The sequence below is a fragment of the Bos mutus genome, chromosome 10 (assembly GCF_027580195.1).
Source record: "Bos mutus isolate GX-2022 chromosome 10, NWIPB_WYAK_1.1, whole genome shotgun sequence".
Taxonomy (NCBI): Eukaryota; Metazoa; Chordata; class Mammalia; order Artiodactyla; family Bovidae; genus Bos; species Bos mutus.
In genome coordinates this window covers 50,843,874-50,864,877 of record NC_091626.1, presented here as the reverse complement: position 1 = coordinate 50,864,877, position 21,004 = coordinate 50,843,874, and the positions used below count along the sequence as shown (strand labels likewise).

The 21,004-nt window shown below is 38.7% G+C and overlaps 1 protein-coding gene across 5 annotated transcripts in view; it reads left to right on the top strand.

The window, feature by feature from the left end:
- The window catches only part of MYO5A (myosin VA), a 201,194-nt gene that overhangs the window by 26,134 nt on the left and 154,056 nt on the right, over nucleotides 1–21,004 (top strand). The gene's annotated exons all lie outside the window — the stretch shown is intronic.

Genomic DNA, 21,004 nt, shown 5'->3' with positions numbered 1-21,004 from the left:
CCAAAAAATATAGTCTGCCACTGTTTCCACTGTTTCTCCATCTATTTGCCATGAAGTGATGGGACCAGATGCCATGATCTTAGTTTTCTAAATGTTGAGCTTTAAGCCAGCTTTTTCACTCTCCTCTTTCACTTTCATCAACAGGCTCTTTAGTTCTTCTTCACTTTCTGCCATAAGAGTGGTGTCATCTGCATATCTGAGATTACTGATATTTCCAACTTTTTGTAACCCCATTAACTGTAGCCCACCAGGCTCCTCTGTCCATGAGACTTCCCAGGCAAGAATACTGGAATGGGTTGCTGTTTCCTTCTTCTGGAGATCTTCCCAACCCAGGGATCAAACCCAGGTCTCCTGCATTGCAGGCATATTCTTTACCATCTGAGCTACCACGAAAGCCCAAAAAGGCAAAGAAAGGAAGAAATACTTTGAGCCACTAAAAATAATTTAAGTTGCATTACAATTTTGCCTTCACCTGTCCTAGCCCCACAAAGCTTTGAATTCAATAGTATCTCCAGTGTTAGTAAGAATCTAAAGTGGTATTTTATCTTTGATATGCTTTATAGAATTTTAGACTGCATTCCTGGACCAGAAAGTCATTTATAGAGATCCATCAAGTATTTACTCGTGTTTTTCCATTAGAAGTTAAAGCAGGTGATTTTTTTAGATAGTAATCTTGGTATTGGGCTGATTTTTCTTTATTAGATATATATGCCTTGACATTGAAGTTTTCAGCCTTCCTCCTTTTGTAATGTATAATTTAAAGGCTTAAATTTCCCTCAAAGCACAACTTTGGCGATATTCTTCTTTTTTTTTTTTGGTTGAATTTTTATTACCATTCACTTTAAAATGGTTGTATTTACCTTGAGAGTTTCTCTCTGACCCTTGGGTATTTAGAAATATATTGTCTTATTTCCAAAACTGTGGAAATTTTCTAGTTATCTTCTGCTACTGATTTGTAGCATAGTTCCACTGTTGACAGTGAACATATTCTGTTATCTGAGTAACTGCTTTGATATTTGTTGAGACTTGCCATCCTAACCGCCAATTCCATCTGCCACCAGCTGCTTTTAAGGCTTTTGTTTGGTTTTGGTTATCAGCAGTTGTACTATGATCATATCCACATATGGTATCCATATATATGATTTTCTTTTCATTTTTTCTACTATTGGTTGTTACAGCTTTTTCGTATGGTTTAATGTTGTTAATCAGTTTTGGAAAATGTTTGGCTGGTGTCTCTTCAACTAGTTCTGCCCTATATTCTCTATCCTTCTAGAACTCAGCTGCATATAAGTTAGACTGTTTCACTTCATTCTTATGTCTCTGATCTTTTATCTATTACTTTATCCTTTCTATTTTTGGTTCAATATGATTATTTTATACTGACCTATCTTTTAAATCCTCTCTTCTGCTGTGTCTAATCCATCTACTGAATTCTTAATTTTAGTTATATTTTTCAGTTCTGAAGCTTCCACATGTCTTTTTTTTTTTAGAGTACAATTGCTTTGCAATGTTGTGTTAGTTGCTGCTGTACAGCAAAGTGAGTCAGTTATACATATGCATACATCCACTCTTTTTTAGATCTCCTTCCCATTTAGTCACCATAGATCACTGAGTAGAGTTCCCTGTGCTATACAGTAGGTTCTTGTTAGTTATCTATTTTATACATAGAAATTATATAGGTTCTACTTGCCTTTTAAAAACTATTCAAGCTCTCTGGTAAAATTGCCAACTATTTGTATTTTTTAATGTATTAATCATTTATTGAGGTATAATTGACAAATAGCATTTGGTACTTTCAGGTATACAACATGATTTGATATTTGTATGTATTACAGAATGATCACCACAATAAGTCTAGTTAACATCCATCACCATACATAGTTAAATTTTTTTTCTTGTGATGAGGACTTTTAAGATTTCTTAGCAACTTTCACATGTGCAGTATAGTATTAACTCTAGTCACCACGCTGTACATTACATCCCATGACTGATTTGACTGATTTATTTTATAACTGGAAGTTTGTACCGTTTGACCCCCTTCATCTGTTTTGCCCACTTCCTACCCCTCTGCCCATGGTAGCTGCCAGTCTGTTCTCTTTCTATGAGCTCGGTTTTTAATCATAGTTTTTTGGAAAAAAGTGTGTGCTTGATCACTCCAATATCTGAGTCACCTGTGTCTCCTTTTCTGTTGTCTATTCTCTTGGATTTTGGTCATTTAGTCCTTTTTTTGTCATGCCTGCTAATTTTTTTATTGAATGGAGCACATTCTATATGAAAAATTATAGAGGCTCTGGATGGTAGCTTCCAGAAATGATTTAATTTTCTTCTGGCAGCCAGACTGATAGCCTTGCTCACTTAGAGATTGAGTTGTTTCACTGTGTTTCAGGCTTTGTAAGGACAGTCAGTTTCCAGGGGCCATATCTTATATAGGATGTTTTAAGGATCTCAGCTGTTGATAAAAGCTGGAGTGTATTCACCAGACCTTTATTTCTTCTAAACCTGAGCTCTAATTTTTGTTTCTTCACCTCTTGAGTTGCCAGAATTTCTACTTAGTTGTTTAGCTTCTTAACGGTTGCTTTGTGCTTGGTTTTTCAGCCACTATCCCTTCACAGCTCTAGTTTGTGTGCTCGGTTGCTTAGTTGTGTCCTTGTAGAAACTGACAAAATACTACAAAGGGAAATCATGAGCAACTGACACCATTTGTTTTTTTCTAAGATCCTGCCCCTGCCCCCACCCCAGTCTTGGAGTTCAAGGCTGATTCAAGGTCCAGCTAGTTATTGTCTTGTTAGACCAGTGAGACTATTAAGTTCTAGGCTAATCCTCTCTGCTCAGCTTCCATACCCCATAAGGTGAATGGGCAAATGACCTGAGGGAAAAAAGCAGCAGTAACTGTAGGACTCACCTCAGTATATTTCCCTTCTTTATCAGAACTTTGCTCTTCACATCATGATTTTTTTGGTTTCCTCCAAACACTTTTAATCAGCTGTTTTGTTTTCATTTGCTTTTGCATTTTATCCATCTTTATTAATTGTTCTCATTGAGAATACTAGTCTGATACAAGTTATCATATCTAGAACCAAAAGTCCTTTGTTAAGCTATTTTATAAGTGTATATTCTAAATACTTTTGTTATGGAGATGAGGAATTACTCAGATGGTTTGATAAAAAATTTTTTTGTCATTTTAAAGAAACTTTCTGGTAGGTAAAGTCACAGTTTATGAAAATTTTATTTTGGGTATCTTATCAATCATTCCAAAGATGTATATAACCCAGCATATGTGCATGTGTGAGTGTGAAGTAAATCCTAAAATAGCTTTCTATTTTTAGAGACAGATTAGCTTTTCCTAATATTTTTAGAATCTTCACTTTTTGTTCTTTGTATAGTGTACAAAGTGAAGACCTAATTTTGATTGGTATTCAGCTTATGATCTATTTATGAAAAGGTTGTTTGTATATATATACATATTTATAAAATCCTTATATTTATTTATTTATTTTGGGCCTTTGCCTTGTTGCTGTGCACGGGGTTTTCTAGTTGCAGAGAGCAGGGGCTGCTCTCATTGTGGTGTGCAGGTTTCTCATTGCGGTGGCTTCTCTTCTTGTGGAGCAAGGCTCCAGGGCATGAGAGCTTCAGCAGCTGCAGCGGGTAGGATCAGAAGTTAATGGTGCCAGGGCTTAGTTGCTCCATGGCATGTAGAATCTACCTGGACCAGGGATTGAACCTGTGTCCCCTGCTTTGGCAGGTGGATTTTTATCTACTTTGCCACCAGGGAAGTCCTATATTTTTTAATAATGTTTCTTGGAGATGAATTTGGATGATTTGTTTAAATTTTTAAAATAATCAAACCTTAGCTATACATACATACTTTTTATAATTAAAATTTCTCCATATTAATAATTACTTCTGTCAAGCAAGTTTATTTTTCTATTAGTTATAAATCTTTCTAAAATCCGTTATTAAAAATAGGGTGTAATTTATTTTTTATTTGGAAAAGACAGAAGACCCTGATGAAGAATTTTTTTTAAAAATTAAAAACTACCCTTCAAAGACAACCAATGCTAATTTTTGAATATAGTCTCTGTTGTAGATACTGTGCTGTCCTGCCTAGATCTGTCTTTGAGAACTTCCCAACCCTTGTGGCTCAGCTGGTAAAGAATCTGCTTACAATGCGGGAGACCTGGGTTCAATCCCTGGGTTGGGAAGATCCCGTGGAGAAGGGAACAGCTGCCCATTCCAGTATTCTGGCCTGGAGAATTCCATGGACTATACAGTCGCAAAGAGTCAAACACAACTGAGTGACTTTCACTTTATGTGACTTCAACTCCCTCTTCCCAGCTGCTGTGAGGTGGCTGGGAATATTCTCAGCGTAGGAGAGACATTTTGCCCAAGGTCATACTCTTCTAAGGCAGCCTATATCCGAAGACTGGTTGATGCAGACATGCCTGCGTTGCAGGTCAACTTCTCCTCTGCCCAGTGTTTCATTCCCTTCTTCCTATAGTAATAGGAGCGCTCCCCAATAAACTGCCTGCCCACTAGTCTCCATCTCACACTGTGCTTCCTGGGGAACACAAACTCTAACAGTCCCTTTCTAGCTGTTTTCATTCAGTTTTTTATATGTATTTTATATATATATATTTATATATATTATTACAAATATGTATGTATACACACACATCATCTGTATTTCTGTGCATTCTTTTCCCTATTTATGACATGAGCATTTCCCTTGTTATTTAAAATAGTTAATTTTTCAGATTATTGTATGAATTGGACATAGTTTATTTAACCTTTGCTCTATTGCTAGCATTTAGGTTATTTCCATAGCTTGGGTATTATAAATAATGCTGTTATGAATATTTATAAAATACATTTTTATGTGTGTTTTGGAATATTTTCATAGAATTGATTACTAAAGATAAAGTTTCTCATGATGTACTCCGTATATAAGCTAAATAAGCAGGGTGACAATATACAGCCTTGACGTACTCCTTTTCCTATTTGGAACCAGTCTGTTGTTCCATGTCCAGTTCTAACTGTTGCTTCCTGACCTACATATAGGTTTCTCAAGAGGCAGGTCAGGTGGTCTGCTATTCCCATCTCTTTCAGAATTTTCCACAGTTTATTGTGATCCACACAGTCAAAGGCTTTGGCATAGTCAATAAAGCAGAAATAGACGTTTTTCTGGAACTCTCTTCCTTTTTCCACGATCCAGCGGATGTTGGCAATTAGATCTCTGGTTCCTCTTCCTTTTCTAAAACCAGCTTGAACATCTGGAAGTTCACGGTTCACGTATTGCTGAAGCCTGGCTTGGAGAATTTTGAGCATTACTTTACTAGCGTGTTAGATGAGTGCAATTGTGCAGTAGTTTGAGCATTCTTTGGCATTGCCTTTCTTTGGGATTGGAATGAAAACTGACCTTTTCCAGTCCTGTGGCCACTGCTGAGTTTTCCAAATTTTCTGACATATTGAGTGCAGCACTTTCACAGCATCCTCTTTCAGGATTTGTAATAGCTCAACTGGAATTCCATCACCTCCACTAACTTTGTTCGTAGTGATGCTTTCTAAGGCCCACTTGACTTCACATTCCAGGATGTCTGGCTCTAGGTCAGTGATCACACCATCGTGATTATCTGGGTCGTGAAGATCTTTTTTGTACAGTTCTTCTGTGTATTCCTGCCACCTCTTCTTAATATCTCCTGTTTCTGTTAGGTCCATACCATTTCTGTCCTTTATCAAGCCCATCTTTGCATGAAATGTTCCCTTGGTATCTCTGATTTTCTTGAAGAGATCTCTAGTCTTTCCCATTCCATTGTTTTCCTCTATTTCTTTGCATTGATCACTCAGGAAGGCTTTCTTATCTCTTCTTGCTATTCTTTGGAACTCTGCATTCAGATGCTTGTATCTTTCCTTTTCTCCTTTGCTTTTTGCTTCTCTTCTTTTCACAGCTATTTGTAAGGCCTCCTCAGACAACCGTTTTGCTTTTTTGCATTTCTTTTCCATGGGGATGGTCTTGATCCCTGTCTCCTGTACAATGTCTCAAACCTCTGTCCATAGTTCATCAGGCACTCTATCAGATCTAGTCAGAGTACATCATGAGAAACACTGGGCTGGAAGAAGCACAAGCTGAAATCAAGATTGCCAGGAGAAATATCAATAACCTCAGATATGCAGATGACACCACCCTTATGGCAGAAAGTGAACAGGGACTAAAAGCCTCTTGATGAAAGTGAAAGAGGAGAGTGAAAAAGTTGACTTAAAGCTCAACGTTCAGAAAATGAAGATCATGGCATCTGGTCCCATCACTTCATGGGAAATAGATGGGGAAACAGTGGAAACAGCATCAGACTTTATTTTTTTGGGCTCCAAAATCACTGCAGATGGTGGTTGCAGCCATGAAATTAAAAGATGCTTACTCCTTGGAAGGAAAGTTATGACCAACCTAGATAGCATATTCAAAAGCAGAGACATTACTTTGCCAACAAAGGTTCGTCTAGTCAAGGCTATGGTTTTTCCAGTGGTCATGTATGGATGTGAGAGTTGGACTGTGAAGAAGGCTGAGCACTGAAGAATTGATGCTTTTAAACTGTGGTATTGGAGAAGACTCTTGAGAGTCCCTTGGACTGCAAGGAGATCCAACCAGTCCACTCTGAAGGAGATCAGCCCTGGGATTTCTTTGGAAGGAATGATGCTAAAGCTGAAACTCCAGTACTTTGGCCACCTGATGCGAAGAGTTGACTCATTGGAAAAGACTCTGCTGCTGGGAGGGATTGGGGGCAGGAGGAGAAGGGGACGACAGAGGATGAGATGCCTGGATGGCATCATTGACTTGATGGACATGAGTCTGAGTGAACTCTGGGAGTTGGTGATGGACAGGGAGGCCTGGCGTGCTGCAATTCATGGGGTCTCAAAGAGTCGGACACGACTGAGCGACTGAACTGAACTGAAAGATAAAGTTACTGAATATTTTAAGACACCGTGTGTATAATGCTAAACTGCTTCCCAGAAAGATTGTACCAGTTTATACTTCCATCAGTAGTATGTTAATAACTATCACCAAGTGTCCATTTGTATAAGTATTCTCTCCCTTCTAAAGAGAGGCTATTGAATATAATTTAAACTTTTCTGAGTGATGGGCTGACGGGATATCCTAATAGAGGTAACTAGTAATGCAATGCTACGGTGAAGCTCTCATAGTCTACTAAGCTAATATACAGGATATTTTCCCATTTTAGGGGGCTTGCCATCTTGATTATGAGGCCATAAAATCTCACTTTTTACTATTCTCTAATTCCCTGAATTTTTCCAACTTCTCTTCCTTTGCAATGTTTACTCTTTTGAGCATCTTCCTGGATTGTGATGGACCTTCTTTAATCCTCAACCAGTTTGTTTAACTTGACATCCTCTTTCACCTCAGCCACCAGGGGTGACTAGACTAGAAGTGGCAACCTGTCCTATGTTGACCCATATCCATTTCCTGGGACTTTCTCAGAGGAGGGAATCTCACTCCCTGTGGTGAGACCTGTAGACTGGGCACTCAGGATGTGTGTTGGGTATCTTTCACCTGTCATGGGATCCAGAAAGCAGTGGTTGCAGATACACACAAAGGGGCAGAGATGAGAAACTTGAGAAGGACTGATTAGCTTTCCAAGTCCTGTTTCCAGTTTTGTCTAAAGCATTCTTCCTACTGTTAAGGCTTCATGAAGAGCCCTATATCCTTAAAATCCTCCTTACCTGTCTAAATTAACTCAATCCTATTAGGACAACATTACTTTTCTGTCTTTAAACTGACATGAACTTGGGACAGATAAAATTATAAAATAAAACTAGAGGAAGAGTCTTTGAATGAAAACTTGAGGGATTCTCCTTCAAGTAAAGCTTAATAAAAGTTTTAGTCTTTTCTTTTGAACACTCAGAGCCATTTGTGCCTTTTATCCCTAGTAGTATTCTGTTTTTTTAAAATAGTATTCTGGATAGTTGAATTTTAGCCATTTTGTAAGTCAATTTAATTTTTTAAATACTTTAGACCAAGATATATTTTTCATTGCTCTCAGGAGTGACTGACTACTGGCTAACATTGGGTTTTGTAAATAGCATGAGGAAAACTTATTATTTATTGGATATTCTTGAGAACTATGTAATTGTCAACCTTTAACATTTATTTAAAAGTCTTTACAGTAGTTGGTTTTCTTGTTATTGAAGTGCTCAGGTGGATAAATTTAGGAGACTCATTAATATTTGCCCAGAACTTGGCATTTAGATAACATATTACAAGATATACATTCTACCTCTTATTTAATCAGAATAACTTGCATTTTGATAACAGGTATCTGGAGGGAACTCTAACTAAATACTGGAGTGTATTTGTTACCCACTGCTAAGTGTTGATCGTAGGCTTTATGGAGTTGATTTGCTTTTCCATTGGAAGGACAGATCTGTGGGTTTTAGTACAGGGTCAACCTAGACAGCATATTAAAAAGCAGAGACATTACTTTGTCAACAAAGGTCCATCTAGTCAAAGCTATGGTTTTTCCAGTAGTCATGTATGATGTGACAGTTGGACTATAAGGAAAGCTGCACTGAAGAATTGATGCTTTTGAACTGTGGTGTTGAAGAAGACTCTTGATAGTCCCTTGGACAGCAAGGATATCCAACCAGTCCATCCTAAAGGAAATCAGTCCTGAATATTCATTGGAAGGAATGAAGCTGAAGCTGAAACGCCAATACTTTGGTCACCTGATGCAAAGAACTTATTTGAAAAGACCCTGATGCTGGAAATGATTGATTGTGGGAGGAGAAGGGGATGACAGAGGATAAGATGGTTGGATGGCATCACCAATTCAATGGACATGAGTTTGGGTAAGCTCTGGGAGTTGGTGATGGACAGGGAGGCCTGGCGTGCTGCAGTCCATGGGGTTGCGAAGAGTTGGACATGGCTGAGCAACTGAAGTGAAGTGAAGGAGACCCTTTGCCCCTGTTCCATCTGTAAGTATTTTTCTGGTTTCCAGTCCAGAGATTTCATCTTATGTTTCAGTCACATTGGCAGTTGCATAATGTGTAGGTGGATTAATGAAAAGCCATCCACACTGGTAGGGAATGTTTTATTGATGATGAGTCATTGATGATGAGTCAAAAATGCTTTCTGTTTGGAAACCAAGGATGGCACTGCTCAGTGACTAACACCTGTTTGCTTCATATAAAACAGGAAAAATGTGTGAGTCTGTATTCCTGGTTTGGGCTGGTCCTCTCTGCATCATTCTTCTTCATCTATCATGGCTTGAGCTGTCATATTGTAGGGGTGTTAGAGCAAGGGGCCAGGCCGTGAAGCTTGTTACGCTGATAGTTCATCCTTGGGCTTTTCGTTGTTTTTTTCACCCTTATATTATTATTAAAATCAGATTGCTTTGTTTCAGAGTAAAAAAGTATATACTTTTACTCATATTTCCCCCTACCTCCTATATACCCGCCTAAGTAAACCAAAATTCAATGGTGTCTGTGGAGACTGTGTAGCTGTGAGTCAGAATGCTCAGAATGTCTGGTGTTTAGAACTTGTTGCTAAGGTGATAGATGCTCTGAATCTAGTGTTTTCCTGAGTACAGTATTATGTGAGTAACATGTTTCAGTACTAAAGAGCACATTGTTAAAATGGAAGCATTTTCCAGTCTTTGTTATTATGCTTTGGGAAAGAGTGGCTTCATATTTATTTTATGGCTCAGCAATTAAGGACTCAAAGTATAATACACCTGATTTGCAAAACTATAAATTAAGATCATTTGTCAGCCACTTAATCTGTAGCTATAGTTAAGTTGCTCTTAAACTTTTGCTCAATACATAGTTTGCCTTGGACAAGAGACTACTTTTTCTGTCCCTTTCCCCCAGAAAGAGACATGTTAACTGATTCTTGAATGCCAAGGTTCACAGTCTGTTTACGTGGTCTGGGACAACCTCTCTCCTTGAAAAGTGGTAGCAGCCCAAGGGTTCTACAAGCTTCAGTTCCTATCCCCACAAGCCCATATAGCTCTGTTGATTCACAGCCTAAGCACTGCTTCTGAGTTTTCTCCTATGGTTAAAAACAAACAAGGCATTTCATAATGGAAAAATCTAAAACATGTTCTAAAGTAGAAAAAAAACAGTAAGTTCCCATGTACCCATTCTCCATCTTCAACAATATCAACTCTATCCCCACCCACTTCTGCTCTTCCATATTATTTCATAGAAAATCCCAGAACATACTGTCATTTAATCCCAAATGTTTCAGTATATGCAGAAAGGAATTATCATATTAGGCATGGCTGTTATCCATTGAAAGACTTGCTTACAAGTTTGACCCTTGGTTAGCATCTGGGAACTTGGATTTCAGGAGGGTTCTCATTGTCTTAACTCATAGTGATGCACTGTGCCTAAGCTTTGTGTACAAACAATATCAGTTTTGCTCAACACTTGCTTTCCTTCTGGGAGTCTGGAATCTTGGTATCTGCTGGACAGAGTGGGCCTCTATAATCAACCTCCAGTGAAACCTTGGGTAGGCAATATTGTCACAACTTGTTGCTGGGGGGAAGCACATTCTGTGTGACTGCACTGGGAGAAGACTCTTGGAAGCTCAAACTTGGTTTCCTGTAGATGTCACCCCACGTATCTTTTCGTTTTGCTGATTTTGTTTGGTATTCTTTTGTTATAATAAATCTTAGCTATGAGTACAGTGTACACTGACTCCTGTGAACTGTCCTAGGGTATCACTGAATCTGGGGATCTCTTAACACAGCATCACTAACACAAGCACTTAAAAAATATGGATATACATATGATAAATATATATAATCTTTATAATATCATTATTAGACATGAAATATTCATAATTTTTAATGACATTAGGTGAAATTGGTATTTGCACTTCCTGTTGTATCATAAACTGAATCAAGGTTCTGACACTACAGTTGGTTGATATTACTTTCAGTTCAGTTCAGTCATTCAGTCATGTCCGACTCTTTGCGACCTCATGAATTGCAGCACGCCAGGCTTCCCTGTCCATCACCAACTCCCGGAGTTCACCCAAACTCATGTCCATCGAGTCAGTGATGCCATCCAGCCATCTCATCCTCTGTCGTCCCCTTCTCCTCCTGCCCCCAATCCCTCCCAGCATCAGAGTCTTTTCCAATGAGTCAACTCTTCGCATCAGGTGGCCAAAGTGCTAGAGTTTCAGCTTTAGCATCATTCCTTCCAAAGAAATCCCAGGGTTGATCTCCTTCAGAATGGACTGGTTGGATCTCCTTGCAGTCCAAGGGACTCTCAAGAGTCTTCTCCAACACCACAGTTCAAAAGCATCAATTCTTCAGCGCTCAGCTTTCTTCACAGTCCAACTTTCACATCCATACATGACCACAGGAAAAACCATAGCCTTGACTAGACAGACCTTTGTTGGCAAAGTAATGTCTCTGCTTTTGAATATGCTATCTAGGTTGGTCATAACTTTCCTTCCAAGGAGTAAGCATCTTTTAATTTCATGGCTGCAATCACCATCTGCAGTGATTTTGGAGCCCCCAAAAATAAATTCAGCCACTGTTTCCCCATCTATTTCCCATGAAGTGATGGGACCAGATGCCATGATCTTCGTTTTCTGAATGTTGAGCTTTAAGCCAGCTTTTTCACTCTCCTCTTTCACTTTCATCAACAGGCTCTTTAGTTCCTCTTCACTTTCTGCCATCAGGGTGGTGTCATCTGCATATCTGAGGTTATTGATATTTCTCCCGGCAATCTTGATTCCAGCTTGTGCTTCTTACAGCCCAGCATTTCCCATGATGTACTCTGCATATAAGTTAAATAAGCAGGGTGACAATATACAGCCTTGACGTACTCCTTTTCCTATTTGGAACCAGTCTGTTGTTCCATGTCCAGTTCTAACTGTTGCTTCCTGAACTGCATACAGGTTTCTCAAGAGGCAGGTCAGGTGGTCTGGTATTCCCATCTCTTTCAGAATTTTCCACAGTTTATTGTGATCCACACAGTCCAAGGCTTTGGCATAGTCAATATAGCAGAAATAGATGTTTTTCTGGAGCTCTCTTCCTTTTTCCACGATCCAGCGGATGTTGGCAATTTGATCTCTGGTTCCTCTGCCTTTTCTAAAACCAGCTTGAACATCTGGAAGTTCACGGTTCACGTATTGCTGAAGCCTGGCTTGGAGAATTTTGAGCATTACTTTACTAGCATGTGAGATGAGTGCAATTGTGCAGTAGTTTGAGCATTCTTTGGCATTGTCTTTTTTTGGGATTGGAATGAAAACTGACCTTTTCCAGTCCTGTGGCCACTGCTGAGTTTTCCGAATTTGCTGGCCTATTGAGTGCAGCACTTTCACAGCATCATCTTCCAGGATTTGTAATAGCTCAACTGGAATTCCATCACCTCCACTAGCTTTGTTCATAGTGATGCTTTCTAAGTCTCTCTTAATCTACATGTTCCCTTTCTTTTCTTCTCTTTTTCCTTTTTCTTTTTTTTTTTTTTTAATTTCCTGAAATTTATTTGTTGGGGAAACTGGGTCATTTGTCCTGAGACTATCCTACGGTCGGTTTCTGCTGATTATTATATTGCCATAGTGTAGTTTACTCTGTTCCTTTGTAAGTTGGTTATTGGATCTAGAAGCTTTTTGTGTGTTTTTGAAAGCCCATGCCTTCATATGTCTTGAGGCTCTGCCTTAATTTCTATTTGATTAATGTTTGCCAACCACTTTGAGGTACTTGGATTAAAGGGGTTTTAACAGTAAATATCTTTGTTTTCATTAGCATGAGACTACATCTTCTGACACTTGGATCCTGACTCATTGCTCTTTAGAGAATCCAATCGAAAGTACATGTTGCAGTGTTCACTGCTTGTCTTAAGGTACTAGCCCTGGCAGAGTTCCCTGGGCTAAAGATGGCTTCAGTTATTTAGGGTTGGTATAGTGCCATGGGGACCAGATATTATGATGTAAGTGGAATGTAGTTTTTTCTTAGTCTATCTTACTATTCTTGAAGACCCTAAAATTTAAAATAGGAAGTGTTAGAAGCCAACTAAAATCTGTAAACCCAGCATTAAATTTGCTATGTGACAGTATCCTTTAGTATCTCAGTAACTAAGTTCTAATTAATGTTACTAAGTTGTTCTTACTTCAACTCTGTAGGTAGGAATAGTCGGACAACAGGATCTAATGTAGGTTTCATAGGCCAACTTTAGTGATATACTTTTTTGAAATGACCATGTATTAGGGCATTTAATAAACATTTAAAATACAGATGTACACTTTAATTTTAAAATTTTTTAACGAAATACACACAAAGATTCCCATTTTAACCATTTGTACATATATAGTTCAATGGTATTAGGTATATTCGTATTGTGTAACTATCTTTAGAACACTTTTCATCTTGCAAAATTGGATCTCTGTACACATTAAACAAGAGCTCCCACTCCTTCCTCCCTCCAGCCCCATGGCAACCACTTTTCTACTTACTATCTATGAATTTGGCTACTCTAGATGTCTCATATAAGTGGAATTATACATATAAGTGAAATATATTTCTGTTTCTTGTGACTGACGTATTTCACTTAGCATAATATCCTCAAGATCCGTATGGTAGCATGTCAGAATTTTGTTCCTTTCCAGAGCTGAATAATACTGCACTAAATATATATATAGTAGTCCCCCCTTATCTGTGGTTTCACGTTCACAGTTCAGTTACCTTTGATCAACCAAAGTCCAAAAATATTACATGGAAAATTTCTGACAGCAGATTTGGCAATGATTTCTTGGATATGAAAATGTTTCATAAGTTTTAAATTGCATATTGTTCTGAATAGTGTGATAAAATCTCGCACCATCCGGCTCCTTCCTGCTGAGGACATGAATCATCCCTTTGTCTAGCATACCCTGACTGTTAGTTACTTAGTTAGCCATCTTGGTTCAGATCCGCAGTCCTAGTACCTCAGCGCTTGTGTTCAAGTCCCCCTTGTTTTACTTAATAATGGCCCAAAGCACAGAAGCAGTGATGCTGGCAACTCAGATAGTCTCTTACTGTGTCTTATCTATAAATTACTTTATGATAGATATGTGTGCATAGGAAAAAATTAGTGTATATGGGTTCAGTTCAGTCGCTCAGTCATGTCCGACTCTTTGCGACCCCATGAACTTCAGCACGCCAGGCCTCCCTGTCCATCACAAGCTCCCAGAGTTTACCCAAACTCATGTCCATTGAGTCAGTGATGCCATCCAACCATCTCATCCTCTGTCGTCCCCTTCTCCTCCCGCCTTCGATCTTTCCCAGCATCAGGGTCTTTTCAAACAAGTCAGCTCTTCGCATCAGGTGGCCAAAGTACTGGAGTTTCAGCTTCAACATCAGTCCTTCCAGTGAACACCCAGGGCTGATCTCCTTTAGAATGGACTGGTTGGATCTCCTTGCAGTCCAAGGGGCTCTCAAGAGTCTTCTCCAACACCACAGTTCAAAACTATCAATTCTTCGGCACTCAGCTTTCTTTATGGTTCAACTCTCACATCCATACATGACTACTGGAAAAACCATAGCCCTGACTAGACGGACCTTTGTTGACAAAGTAATGTCTCTGCTTTTTAATATACTGTCTAGATTGGTCATAACTTTCCTTCCAAGGAGTAAGCGTCTTTTAATTTCATGGCTGCAGTCACTATCTGCAGTGATTTTGGAGACCCCCAAAATAAAGTCAGCCACTGTTTCCACTGTTTCCCCATCTATTTGCCATGAAGTGATGGGACCGGATGCCATGGTCTTAGTTTTCTGAATGTTGAGCTTTAAGTCAGCTTTTGCACTCTCCTGTTTCACTTTCATCAACAGGCTCTTTAGTTCCTGTTCACTTTCTGCCATAAGGGTGGTGTCATCTGCATATCTGAGGTTATTGATATTTCTCCTGGCAATCTTGATACCAGCTTGTGCTTCTTCCAGCCCAGCGTTTCTCTTGATGTACTCTGCATATAAGTTAAATAAGCAGGGTGACAATATACAGCCTTGACACACTCCTTTTCCTATTTGGAACCAGTCTGTTGTTCCATGTCCAGTTCTAACTGTTGCTTCCTGAACTGCATACAGGTTTCTCAAGAGGCAGGTCAGGTGGTCTGGTATTCCCATCTCTTTCAGAATTTTCCACAGTTTATTGTGATCCACACAGTCAAAGGCTTTGGCATAGTCAATAAAGCAGAAATAGATGTTTTTCTGGAACTCTCTTCCTTTATCCATGATCCATCAGATCTTGGCAATTTGATCTCTGGTTCCTCTGCCTTTTCTAAAACCAGCTTGAACATCCAGAAGTTCACAGTCAGATATTGCTGAAACCTGGCTTAGAGAATTTTGAGCATTACTTTACTAGCGTGTTAGATGAGTGCAATGGTGCGGTAGTTTGAGCATTCTTTAGCATTGCCTTTCTTTGGGATTGGAATGAAAACTGACCTTTTCCAGTCCTGTGGCCACTGCTGAGTTTTCCAAATTTGCTGCCATATTGAGTGCAGCACTTTCACAGCACCATCTTTCAGGATTTGAAATAGCTCAACTGGAATACCATCATCTCCACTAGCTTTGTTCGTAGTGATGCTTCCTAAGGCCCCTTGACTTCACATTCCAGGATGTCTGGCTCTAGGTGAGTGTATATGAAAGTTTGGTACTATTCACAGTTTTATGCATCCTCTGTGGGTCTTGTAATGTATGTACTACATTTTGTTTACTTTCGTCTGTTAATGGATACTTGGATTGGTTTTACCTTTTGAATATTATGTATAATGCTGCTCTGAACATGGGTGTACAAATATCTCTAAGTCAGCTTTCAGTTCTTTTGGGTATACACCAAGAAGTGAAATTGCTGGATTGGGTGTTAATTGTATGTTTTGTTTTTTTTTTTAAGAACTGCCATATTGTTTTCTGCAGCAGCTGTACCATTTTACATTCCCAACAACAGTGCACAAGGATTCCAGTTTCTTCACATCCTCTTTAACATTCGCTATTTTCTTATTTTTTTGAGAGTAGACATCCTAGTGGGCATGAGGTAGTATCTCATTGTGATTTTCATTTGTTTTCCCCTCTTTTGGAAAAAAGTGCATTGCCCATTTTTAATCAGATTGGTTGTTTTTGTTGTTGTTATTGTTGAGTTGTAGGGGTTCCTTATATAGTCTGGATATTAGCCCCTTGTCAGATATACGATTGGCAAATATTTTCTCCCATTCTCTGGCTTGCCTTTTCACTCTTGGCTGCATCTCAAGACATGTGGGATCGAATTAAACCCACGCCCCCTGCATTGGAAGCACAGAGTCTTTACCACTGGATCACCAGAGAAGTCCCTGCCTTTTCACTCTTGGTTGTGTACTTAATGCACAAATTTTTAATTTTGCTGCAGTCCAGTTTATTTTTATTTTTCTCTTGCTGCCTGTGATTTTTAGTGCAAGAGCCAAGAAATCATTTCCAAATCTAATGTCAGGGAGCTTTTCCCATTTGTTTTCTTCCAAAAGTTTTATAGTTGTAGGTTTTACATTTAGATCTTTAGTCTGTTTTGAGTTAGTTTTTATATGCAATGTAAAGTTAGAGTCTGACTTCATTCTCTGCAGTTACACTTTTAAACTGTGGTAATGGATGGACATGCCATCTCAAAGGCTGGAAGAGGACTCTTGACTCAGCTGCCCTGTTGACAACTGCTTGCTGTAGGAAACTTGCCTTAGTTCCTCTCCCCGTGGGCAGCCTTACTAATCTGTTTCATTTTTCCCCAAAGTAAGATTTCTCTAAGTTTTAATAAAGTAAGAGAAATTGTTAAATAATATTTACTAATTATAAGTAGTGATTAATTTATAACTTATAGCTTAGATTCTTAAAGCTTTTTATTAAGAAAAATTTTAAATATACAGAATACAAAGAGAATAGCAAAACAAATTCCCCAGCACAGAGCTTCATCAGATGTCAGCATTTTGCATATACTATATCTTCTTTTGCCTCTCCCAACATTTTTTGTTTCTAGAGTATTTTAAGGTAAACCTCAGTCATTGTTATCATTTTGCTATTATTTCTATGTTTAATGTAAACATGCAAAGTTCAAATCAAATATGTATTGTGTTATAGTGTGCTTTTTCTATGTGCTTTATAGTAGAATACTTGTATAATCAATTTATATTGTTTTAAAACCTAGGACTAAGATCAGTCCCATGGAAACAGTGAGAGACTTTATTTTTTTGGGCTCCAAAATCACTGCAGATGGTGATTGCAGCCATGAAATTAAAAGACGTTTGCTCCTTGGAAGAAAAGCTTTGACCAACCTAGACAGCATATTAAAAAGTAGAGACATTACTTTGCCAACAAAGGGCCATCTAGTCAAGGCTACGGTTTTTCCAGTAGTCATGTATGAATGTGAGAGTTGGACTATAAAGAAAGCAGAGTGCTTTAGAATTGATGCTTTTGACCTGTGGTGTTGGAGAAAATTCTTGTAAATCCTTTGGACTGCAAGGAGAATCAAACCAGTCAATCCTAAAGAAAATCAGTCCTGAATATTCATTGGAAGGACTGGTGCTGAAGCTGAAATTCCAATACTTTGGCCACCTGATGCAAAGAACTGACTCACTACAAAAGACCCTGATTCTGGGAAAGACTGAAGACAGGAGAAGGGGACAACAGAGGATGAGATGGTTAGATGGCATCACTGACTTGATGGACATGAGATGAGTAAGCTCCAGGAATTTGTGATGGACAGGGAGGCCTGGTGTGCTTCAGGCCATGGGTTGCAGAGTTGGACACAACTGAGCAACTGAACTGAGGACCAGCAGCATAATATTGACATTTGAAATCGCTTCACAGTTTTATAGTTTTGCATATTGCTTTATGGCATTTCTTTGATTATATCTGCAACTAATATGCCACTTTAGCCTCAGGAACCCAAACCTCAGTAGAAACATTGCTCTTATAGGAAAATATGAACTGCTTTACAGCTCTCCACATTAGAGTGTGATTTCCAAGAACTCATTATTTACAATTATCAGCTACATAGATTTCTAAACTGCTCATTTCTAATGAGAACTCACAGGAAAGATTACAAAAATTTGCTTCTCTTTTTTTAAGTTTCTCTTCTGATGTCTTGAATCCTGGTGGATATCATATAACAAGTTCACCCTCCTGATTTCAACCCCTTACTTTTTTTTTTTATTAAACTGGAGAATTTAATAAGTTCAATAAAGTGGAAGACTTTTTGCTCTAGAAGTGCTGTGTGGAAGTTAAGAATTCAGAAACACATGACCGTTGAATTGAGAGATAATCAAGGGTGTTCCATTGTTATAGAACCCAAAGATGGACTCTGGATAGGTCACCTCAGCAGGCTGTTTGAAGCAGGGCTGTTTCGAACTGGGGAGGAGGGATGAGGGGGTCAAATAAAAAATAGGTAAACATTGCTCAATTGTGTCTGACTCTCTGTGACCCCGTGGACTGTAGCCCACCAGGTTCCTCTGTCCATGGAATTCTTCAGGCAAGAATACTGGAGTGAGTAGCCACTCCCTTCTCCAGCGGATCTTCCTAGCCCAGGGATCAAACCTGGGTCTCCTACATTGCAGGCGGTTTCTTTACCATTTGAGCCACCAGGGAGGTATTTAATATACAAGTTAATTCCTTTAATCAGAGGAATGAGGACCTTATACAGAGTCTGGAAAGTCAAGAATGATGATCAAGAATAAAGCAAAATTGAAACCAACGAAAGCCCTAAATGTGAAGCCCATTTTTAACACACTCTTCCATACACACCTCAGATAGTTTTGTGTCATATAATCTATTTCTTCTCTTTGAGAGCCACCGTATTTTGAACATCGAGGTTAAAAATGCCTATCGCACAGTCTTCTGAAAAGATAGTTAAGAAGCATTCATACATAACACAAATACTAGTTCACTACTTTCTTAAGAAAGCCCACATTCCCCACACTGATATTTCAAACTCTTGAGTGTTTGCTCCACCCGTGTGCCTAAAGGGGTGTTTATTTGTGGGGACACATCCATAGAGACTTGATTGTGAGCATCTAATGACTCCAGTAAGCAAGACAGTGTGGCCTCCACTCCTCTTAGCGTTTCTGTGAATGGCAGTGGCAAGGTATAATGCTGTTTTATTTCTTTCTATTTTTTTTCCCTCTTGTTTTAGAAGAATTTTACCTAAGTTACGATTTGAAAAAAATGGCAAAAGAGTTTTTTTCCCCAACTGGAAAAGCCTCTCACAATTTATTAATGGATTCAGTCTCTTTAAAAATGTGAAGAAAAATAAAACACTAATATAAAATGATGGCCTCTCTGAGATGGTGACAATTGAACTGAGGTTTGAATAAGAAAGCTCCTATTAGCACAGTGTAATGTGGGCTAAGTTGCTTCAGTCCTGTCTGCCTCTTATCGACCCCATGGACAGTAGCCCACCAGGCTCCTCTGTCCATGCAATGCTCCAGGCAAGAATACGGGAGTGGGTTGCCATGCCCTCCTCCAGGGGATCTTCCAGACTCTGGGATCAAACCTGTGTCTCCTGCATCGCAAGTGGATTCTTTACCACTGAGCCCTAGCTCAGTATAATGTGAAGTGAAGTCGCTCAGTCACGTCCAACTCTTTGCGACCCCATAGACTGTAGCCTGACAGGCTCCTCGGTCCATGGGATTTTCCAGGCATGAGTCCTGGAGTGGGTTGCCATTTCCTTCTCCAGGGGATCTTCCCGACCCAGGGATTGAACCCGGGTCTCCCACATTGTAGGCAGACGCTTTACCGTCTCAGCTGCCAGGGAAGCCCCAGTATAATGTAGAGGGGTCAAATCCTGACTGCACCATTTAACTAGACATGTCATCCTGGCTACCTTACCTCACCCAACCTCAGTGCAGCCTAAAAGATTTGCTGTAGTGTTTTCAAAAGAATAACATTCAGAGCAGACAAATAGGTTTGATTGTTGTTTATAGGTATGACTTAAGAAATTTAATTATTTAACATTCAGTTCATTATCATAATGTTAACAAAAAGGAGGGGGTGGAGCTAACAGTCTTTACTCTTGTCTTCTCTGTTAAAGTTCCAGGACTTTTTCTACCAAAAGTGTTTTGTTGTTTTTGTTTTAAAAGTAGTCTACTCACTTCACCTGTATAGTTAGTATCCATGGACAAGAATACTTAATAAATCTAAAAAAAAAGAATAAAGATTATGCTATTTTTTTTTTATGTTTTCCTTGTTATTTCGTTTCAGTAGCATTGATCAGTACAACCCAGGGTAAGAATTTCTAAAAGGAGACTTTGTTATGTGAGAATTCAGTATCTCATGATCTCATCAGAGGTTTCATGGAGAGATCAACTGACTTCTTTTAAACCAGCTTCTTAACTCATGTGACGGAAAACTTGACCTCTCCAAAGTCCCCTTAATTCCAGTAATGATTGTGAATCTACTTTGCTTTGTTCAAATCCCATACCCAAAACATTTTTTGACATTGAAATGATTCATCATCTAACAATCCTTTTTCACATAACAAATTCATATTTTACTCTCTTTTAAAGATTAGTATTCTATCATTTACAGATCATTAGTAGAGGGGAAGTAATTTAAAGTATTGGGAGCTTCTGTGTCCATTAAAGACTGATTAGAAATGAATATAATTTTTAGTGACAAATACTTAAGTATGAGAGTTCTGTAATTGTTCAACTCAGTCTCTTTGCTTGTTATGCTCACTCAAAAGAACGGTTTATTCAATTTTAAAAAGACCGTATTGAATCAGGAAATAAGGAAATTCCTGAAATTTTTAAATTTTGTTTACAAAATTGTTTTATTACTTTAGAAATATAAAAATACAGTGTATATTCTATGGCATCTCATGTAATGATCACTTAGAAATATTTACATCTGCAAAAACCTGTGAAAAGTGAAGAAGTGGTCAGGGTTAAAGTTCATCTCCTCCCCTGTCTTTTTCAGGTAATAAAAAGAATTAAGAAGGTACAGTGTTTTCCCCCTGAATATCTACTTCCTCCCTTCCTGGCTATTGGAATAGTTTA